Genomic DNA, 9,370 nt, shown 5'->3' on the forward strand with positions numbered 1-9,370 from the left:
CCTCTTTTACAGGGGAAGAAAATGTAATACAGTACAAATTGTACTGAAATTTGTACCAAACATAGATTTCATTATGTTAGCAAAGCCAATGATAAATGTACAAATGTCATTCCATCTTAACTCTGTTGAAAATGTTTTACTGCTGCAATTTTCCCCAAAGGTGGGCCAAAGTATAGAAGTTCAGCAAGTGCAGAATGAATGGAAAGGTAACTGAGTCACTGCCTCAGTGGAATTGCATAACTGAGTGTCTCAAGCCTTGGTGGTAGAAGCTGGATTTTGATTATTCTTAAAAAGAATTAAATGCAATTGTGGAGCAAGAAAAAATTAATCTAAATGATGAGGGGACTGGATTAGCTTACCTGTATGGAAAGATGACTGTGTTTGAGGCTATTTAAAGTAGAGAGCAAGTGAAGAGAGAAGTGACAGAAATGGATCTAATTATGCATAATGCTCATACATTTTTCCTCTTTTCTTCTTATATATTAGAATTCGTCCAAGGAATTTGAACTTGTGGACAATTCAAAGTCTAAAGTTAACTACAGAATTTGACCAATATGGTGCAAAGCTAAACAAAAGAACTTCCAAAAAGAAATGCAGTGATTGCCACTAAGATGGCTTTAGAAGATACAGGATTAATTCATGAAAACTGGTTATCAGAAACTGCTAGAAATGATGACCTCTAGGATCAGAGGCAACATAGCTCTGAGTACATCAGTTGCTGGAGAATGACAGAGACTGGACTAAAGCAGCTTTAATCTGATCTCCCCAGGCTCTTTTATGCTCTGTCAATAACTCAGTAACTAAATAATTGAGCAACTAATTCTGTCAATAACCAAGAATCCCCATATAGTCAATTCCATATGAGTACTCAATGGCAGGGGCAGACAATAAGGGCAAACCACATTCATGGTCTCCAAAGGCATTTGGCTGGTTACTGGTTGAAATGCAGTGATGTTCTAAATAGGTCTTCAATGACCCACATAGCAAACAAAAGGTATTATGTCCTATACAATGGTAGTTTAAGTTGGGAGAATATTTCAGAAATCAGGAGACATTGCTATCATTTCATTGGTGCTGAAAAGATGGTGGCCATTTCCCCAAGTGACTTATAGCACCTTCAAAGCATCACTCAGCCATCACTGAAGGATAAAGAAACCTGTCCTCATTACTGCTTTTTGGCCCCAAAATGGTTGGATGGCTGTTACATCAAGCCTGAGATTGTGGAGAACTGCTACCAGCCAAAGTAGCAGTTTTGGGAGATGGGCGGTGATAAATTGGATTGATTGATTAATTAAGTAATTAAGTAGCCAAAAATGAATTAAAGAAATCAATGGCCTGATTTACTATAAAGCATGAAATCATTGCTTTTCATAATTAAAAGAGGTTGCAAAATCCAGCCTTTCTTACTGTGGAATCAGCTCAATTTTCTGCAAAATATTTTAGTAATATAGCAAATAAAGATAAGATGGCTGTGTGGTACAGTATGCTAACATTCACTCTAAATAATGTTTTGGGTGATGTCAATTAAAATCAATAGAACTACTCTGGCAAGATTATGAAAGAGTTAAATCATTAAATGTTTGATTAATAACGCTTGCTGGAGGAACTGAAACTAGGGTTGACCTACCCCAGTTTGTACGAAAAATAGATTTGTTTCTCAGAAGCTTAAGACACTGTCTTCTTTGAGTTAGTCCATTGGTCCACCTGGCTCATTGCTTTTGGCAACAATTAGCAGGATCTTTCTGGAGTTTGCTGGATCTTTTTCAGCCCTATTTGCTGATGTTGGCCTCTCTGCATGCAAAGCATGCACTGTAGCATTGGCCTACATACAAAGCCTTCTTTTCCTGGAATTTAAATTGCTATATTACTAGGTTGGATAAATCCATTAGATAGTTGAAAATAAAAAAGAATACAAACAGTTATGGCCTCATGCATATCACTGGGCAGTTTAAAACTCTTAGACAGTTTTTAACCAAAAATCAATGATTTACATATCTCAAAAGTGTGTTCTTGTCTTCCTTCTAGAGACTTTTATTATATTTTCAAAAGTTAAGGATGAAAACAGTGAAGCAATGTTGCCTGTCTTTGATGACACCAAGGCCAAACATATTTGATAAAATGTAAGCCCTATAAAGCAGGGAAGGATAAAAGAAATTGCAGGTTGCTCTAACAGGGTTATTTGCACTGAAAAGAGGTCAAAACAAAGAAAACTTAACTAGAGCACCAGTTTCTCACACTTTGGACTTACATATATAATAAACACAAGCACAGAATGCAAAATAAAAGGCATGTTTGTATTACGTGCTGGAGTACTTAAAACATTTCAGAGAGCTCTTTTCCCTTCCTTTAGGCCAGTGTTTCTCAACCTTGGCAAATTTAAGATGTCTGGACTTCAACTCCCAGAATTCCCCAGCCAGTTGAAGTCCACACAACTTAAAAGTTGCCAAGGTTGAGAAACACTGCTTTACACTTACAGATACTGTAAGTGTGTTAACGTTCTGAGTGGAGGAAAAGATATATATATATATATATATATATATATATATATATATATATATACACACACACACACACACACACACACACACACACACATACATACATACATACACATACACACACACACACACACACACACACACATACACATACACACACACCAAAAAGGAAGGAAGGAAGGAAGGAAGGAAGGAAGGAAGGAAGGAAGGAAGGAAGGTTGGTTCTACAAAACTCTACTTGAGAGGGAGAAAAATCTCAAGAAAGCTTGCAATTCTCCATTTCTAAAGCAAGCATTTCTATAAACAGATCCTATCTTAAAGAAATAAAGAATTCCACAATCTTTCTTTGCTGGAGATTTCCCTAACCTTCATAGATTCTAGTGGCCTTGTAGAAGCAGGGGATTCTTGATTTTCCGAAGCAATATCTAAACCACACTGGTTCTGGACCATTACACTGTCTAGGCTAGAGTGAGGATACTAAACATGAAGTACGATGAATCCTTATACCAGCCTGTTACTAACTATATGCTGACTTCTACGGGAAGTCCAGAAGCTTTGCTGATGATTACTGCACAGTGGAGGCAATTCTGTCCCCTGACTTAATTTAAATTTAATTTTAATTTTACAAAATGGGAAGCTGGCAGACTGCCAAGCAAAGCACCAGTCGCCGGCATCATTTTAAGAGAATATAAGCAATTTAGAAAGTAAACGTGGTGGGTAACTGCAACATTGCACTTTCTTTGGAAGTGTGTTGAACTGTCCAGAAAAAGCAATGGTGAGCTGGTGTGGAAGGCAGCATCCTTGAAAGGCTTGAGAGAGTGGCAGGAAGCAATGTCATAGAATTGCTTGTTGGTACATGACTGATCTGTTATACCTACAACGACAGCAGTTTTATGAAACAGGAAGCTTCCCCATGACAGCCAGTTTTGAAGAGTTCCCACAACATTCTTGCAACATTTCAAATATGCCCACCACCCCCAAAATATCTGTACCTACCACAGGTTTATCCAAAGCTGTGGTCAAAGTGGGATGAAAAAAAAAAGTAGTTTCACTTCAAATCAAGCTACATATATTTATGTCTGTTGAAAAAAAAAGTGAGGTTGCTTTAGGTCGGCCTGAAAAGAAGTTCAGTGGTCTCATCTGCCTTCAGGCATCATCAAAAGTAAAGGCATCATGGAATGAGCCATTTTATTTTTATGGGATTTTTTTTTCTCATTCACTGACTCACCAGAGTAAACTGATATCACTGCATTTTCCAGCTTTACTCAAAGCTCTCTTTCCTGGATAGTTAGAACAAACTGTGATCTCACAGTATATATCTATATTTTTTTAATGTTTGCCTTATGTTAAATCATGTTTGAGTAGAGTTACCACGTCTATGCTTGAGAAAATCTGATGAAGGTTAGAAGGCAGCAAAAGGTTTGGAGAAACCTTAAATTTTTAACAACTAAAGATGGGCTTGTGACAGCTAGAGGGCAAGGGAAATAATCTTCTAGTTGCTGAAATGTTTCTTCTGGTTTACAACTGAATTGATCACCACAGTGAATTTCCTAATGGATTGAGAAAGTCTTTGCTTTTCACATGGAAAAATACAATACCTTCTGACATTCGATAGCTATCAACCTCTGAATTCAGAAGAGTATTTGTACACTTGACTTACTTCCTTGGTAGTGTGTGTGCAGTAGTGTGTGTGCATGTGTGTATGCAATTTTTCTAATAGTCATCTGTCTCATTTGTGTGCCTTCGCTCTGTTCATGGTATCTCCAAACCTTTTGCTGCCTTCTGATTGTCCAAGAAGGACAATTCGATTATTGGAGAAGACACTTGAAGTGGTGAGGTTGTGGTTACAGTGGAGATTGTTTAGAGCAGGGGTGAAGCACTGCAATCCTTCAACTACATTCCAGGCTTGCAGTTCTGCTGTGACTACAAATGTGAATATTGGATATTTCTGAAGTTCTATTGTCTTGATAAGCAATAATTACCAAGTGTGCTTTCTGGCACGTCAGCACAACTCAAAGAAAAAACATCTCTCTAAGTTACCCAAATCTGAGGGTATAGTAGGCTGATATCCCAACAGAACCTTACTTATACATAAGCCACATTACACAGTAATCCCCCAAGGAACAGTGGAGCCAATTTACTAAATGCAACATCTTCAGCACTATTAAGGAACTGACATGACTTCCTGGATGACGCAGTTTCTTGGACACAACAAATCATTTAAATGAGCATGAATCCTTTTTCCAAATATGAACATTTAAGTAAGCACCTGAAAAAGAAGGTTTTCAGGGTTCCTGCTTTGATGGGCACCACTCAGGCTTTTCAAAGTAGAGGTTTTGAGTGCTTCAGTTGAGCAGCTGATTTGCTGCAACTCAATAGTGGAAGGAAAGAAAGGCAGGTGAACTTTCATCCTGGCAGGGAGGAGGAAAAGAATCCCTGGAGCAGAAAATAAACTTGCTGAAGACCTCTTTATGACACCTGGAAGTGGGGGATATTGGTAATGTCTTAGTACTAGCAGATTGGCTTCTGTTATTATTTGTGGCCTCATTGTTCCAAGAAATGGTAAGTTAAAGGGGGAGGGGGGGAAGGAAGACAAAGACAAAGGGTGGGGGGTGGGGTGGCTTCACCATTTGCATTGAACCATGGTACAAACATGTCTCTGGTAACAATATTTTTTCTGCCATGTCCTGATGATTTTGCCTGTACAGTATTAATGTCTTCCCTCTTAAACCAACAGCATTTCACAGTAGCCACAAGGTGTACAAAATTGGTTACACTTCATCACCTGTTACTACTGGAGGTTTTTTTTTTAAAATCATATGGCATAGCAGTTAATGCTGCTTTTTCTTGCTGGGAAATCCTTGTGAGGTCCAGCAGCCAGATGTGTAGACTATTTAGCCGTGACAAGTCACGTTGCCTGGAGTGCACCACGAGAAGGCTAGCCTACATTGCACCAAGCTGAGCTGAGAGATAGAGACTGGCCCCAGCCGGCTTTCAGGCCTAAGGCGGGACTGGAACTCTCATACCACACCTGATTGGCTCTTGGGCTGAGAGAAAGTGACTGGCCCAAGGTCACCCAGCCGGCTTTCAGGCCTAAGGCGGGACTAGAACTCACAGACTTCTGGTTTCTAGCCCAGAACCTTAACCACTAGACCAAACTGGCTCTCCTATTGGAGTTGACCAATAGTCAAGTGACCGGTAATGGGGAAATTAAAGCAACACTTATTGGTTCTTTCAGGCTGATGCAGGCATACCCCACCTCTCTAGCTTCTGGTCAGCCTCATCTGCCATTATTCTTCTGTTGTTTCCCTGAAGAGCTGGAGACAGTAGCACTATGCCAGTTGTCTACCAGGAGTACACAACAGCACTGGACGGCTCAGACAGCAGTACCAAGTGCTTTAATACTATGTTGCCTGTTTAGTGCAAGGATGAAATACCGGAACAGTGAAACAAGAGGACCAAACCCCCTTCTACCACCCATTTCCTCCTGAACAAAACCTGGAGGCATCTGGAATATGATTCAAGAGACCAAAGAAGCCATTAAAAAATAAAATTAGGAAGACGACAGGCCCAGATAGGCTGATGGCCCAATATTACAAAAAGTTAAAGGACAAATTGGTGGAACTGCTAGTAAAGATGGTGAATGAAATTCAAGCAACAAAAACAATGCCTGAGACATGGGAAGAAGCATATATGAAATGTGATATAATAAATAAATAAAATAAATATATCACCTTAATATACAAAGTAGGGAATGACCCAAATAAAGCTCAGTCATACAGACCAATTTCTCTACTGAATGTTGATTACAAGATATTTATTACTATATTGACTGAATGTATAAGGAAGTGCATCCCCAAATTGATCAACACAGATCAGACATGCTATATCCCAAAAAGGACGTTGCTAGACAATAGATTTATAATAAATGAACCAGAATAGATCAACACTAAGAAAAGGAAGGCAGCAGTAATATTTTTAGATGCAGAAAAAAACTTTTGACAACTTGGAATGCTTTTTTTTTTAGAGGTTCCAAATAAAATGAATCCTGGAGAAGAATTTAAAACCTGGACAGAGACTATATATCAACAGTAAACAACAAAGATTACAGTGAATGGAACACTCTCTGCATGTTTTTCAATCTGTAAAGATACGAGGCAAGGGTGTCTGCCCACTTTCTCCTTTACCATTTATAATTGCTTTGGGACTCCTAGCAAACAAGAGCTGAAAAGATAAACAAATAACCAGGATTAAAATTCAAGGAGAAGAACGTAAGACGAAGTGTCACGCAGACGATATGGTCCGTGAAGTATAGATTGGTGAGGGTTATCTTATATGACTGTATCCAAGGAAAAATGCAAAGCGAGAAAGAACAGTTTCTGGTTGGGATCTACCTGAAAAGATCAAGAAATTAAATAATTTATTTTGGTCAATTTTCTGAACACAATTGCTAGGTGGCCTGGTCTGTTAAAAAGACTAAGGGCAATGCAGTTTGCCCACCCTGCCCATTTCTATGGCAGATATCTAGCATTTTTATCTATCTATTTATTTATTTATTTATATTTATATCTATTTATTTATTAAATTTATCCTGGCCCATCTCCTCCCATTGGAGGAACTCTGGGCGGTTATTATTTATTATTATTTATTATTTTATTTTTAGCATTTTCAGGTACTATAAACGTTCTTGGGTTTATAAAGGGGATTTTTCAAAAAAAAAAATTTTTTTAATAACAAGACTTCCAATATTGTTAAGTTGTTCTCCGATTAGTTTAGCAGGTTGTGCCCATCAGCATCAAAGAACAGAAGGAAAAAGAAGGCTTTACGGGAAAGATTTAAAATGACAATGGGAGCTTCAACAAGTAGGACAGAAGCAACTTCAGAGTGAAACTACTTAGAAATAAAGGCAAAGGTTTAAAAAAATGGCGGCAGATTTGTAATTGCTGTCTTCAGAACACGGACTAACGGAAAATAACTACTGTATGTGCTTTCACAAATAACAGATAAGCTCAGAAGCTAAGAATGCTGCAGAAGTAAAACAGAACGAGAATGGGCTTAACCACAATTGTTCAGTGGGTATAGTAATACAGTTGTTGTTTATTCGTTTAGTCGCTTCCAACTCTTCGTGACTTCATGGACCAGCCCACGCCAGAACTTCCTGTCGGTCATCAACACCCCCAGCTCCCCCAGGGACGAGTCCGTCACCCCTAGAATATCAAGTAATACAGTACGTTAATACAATGTTTTTCAAACTTGGCAACTTTAAGACGTGTGGACTTCAACTCCCAGAATTCCCCAGCCTGGGGAATTCTGGGAGTTGAAGTCCACACGTCTTAAAGTTGCCAAGTTTGAAAAACATTGCCCTAATAGGATATAGTTAATGCAGTGGAGCAGGACTGTACCAGCAAATATTCTTTAAGATTAGTCAACTTGCAGCCTAGAGTCTGGATCAGGCTTGCCTGGAAACAGTAATGCTGGGTTAAAGGGCTCTAACAAAATTTTAACAGCAATTCAGAATTACATTTGTCCCATTTCATTCATTACAAAAGCCAAAATTCATCAGGCTGTAACAAACCTACACCAGGCTCCCTGCAGAACTCTCCAATTATCTTGAGAGTACAGCTCCCAAATGCCCTTTTGAAAGCTGGAGAGCTAGTACCAGTCCAATGAATCAGACTTCCCCAACCTGGTGCCTCCTTGCAAAGTGTTGCACTACACCTCAGATACTAGGATTTGCAGTCTCAGCACATCAGATAAAGCAACATGCAATGTGGGGTGATCAGTCTTCTGCTTCTGTTGCAGCTTGACCTCCTTCTCCCAGAAGCCTTCTACATACCTGGCCCAAACGTTCTCCAGAAGATCCCTTGGATCTTCCAGGCCAGAACAGGGGCAGTGAGGAACAAATGGCAATGCTGGGAGAGAAGAAATCCATTGCACTGGCAAGCAGATGCTACTGGATGCAATCCAGAGGCGGAATAGTACAAGGTATTAGATTGCTTAGTCGTGGTGAAAACTGCGCTCACTTTTGTAGGACATGCCCGACAGCTCCTCCTATGGCTAAGAATTTTGCAGTATTCCTGGATATTTCAGTAAATTGGTCTCACAGTAAAGGATCTATAACCGCTGGTTGAAGCAGGTAGGACAGCTTTCTGACAAGTGTCTAAGTAAGATCGAGATGTCAGATGTGCCCCAGAGCAGAGGTGTTCAAACTTTTTCCAACTGCAGGACCTGTTAGTTAAAAAAATTCCCAGAACCGCTGATTCAAGGGGCAAAGTTATTGTTACTGAAAACTGGCTCTGCTCTAGTGATTTCCCCCCCCCCTTCCTTAGTCTTTCACAGCAACTGCCTCAAATTCTCACAGAATCCAGGGTGTGCCACAGCCTTGACTTCTGTCCCTGAGCACACATTGAGATGATCCTGGATGGAGATATTATTCTGCCTACCTGCTGTCACCATTGAGGGCAAGGTTTAAGCAGCCGTCTTTACGAAGCATGAAGGGCATTATAAAAAGATCTGGCTATTGCCAAGGTAGCACCCACTAGCTAATGACAGTAAAGATGTGCAATTTTCAATCTATCTTTTGAGGCATCCAGGTCCAAAGTATTGCCACAAGGTTCAGGCCTGTGTGGTGACTTGCCCTGAAAATCAGCACAGAGTGATCCAGGCTGCTGGGTCTGCACTGAGCTGTCTATGCAGAGAAAAATCATCCCTGAATCCCTCCCGAATAGCACGCTGCTGCAAGAGGCAATTCTGTGCACCTTTGAATGAAGTCCCAATGATGAATAAAGACACAACTTGGAGATCCTCACCAGCCCTTTGTATCAAAATCCTTTACCTCCCCTGTAGGCTCAAAATGTATAGGCTGTATGCTT

Source organism: Candoia aspera, chromosome 3, assembly GCF_035149785.1.
Source record: "Candoia aspera isolate rCanAsp1 chromosome 3, rCanAsp1.hap2, whole genome shotgun sequence".
Classification (NCBI taxonomy): domain Eukaryota; kingdom Metazoa; phylum Chordata; class Lepidosauria; order Squamata; family Boidae; genus Candoia; species Candoia aspera.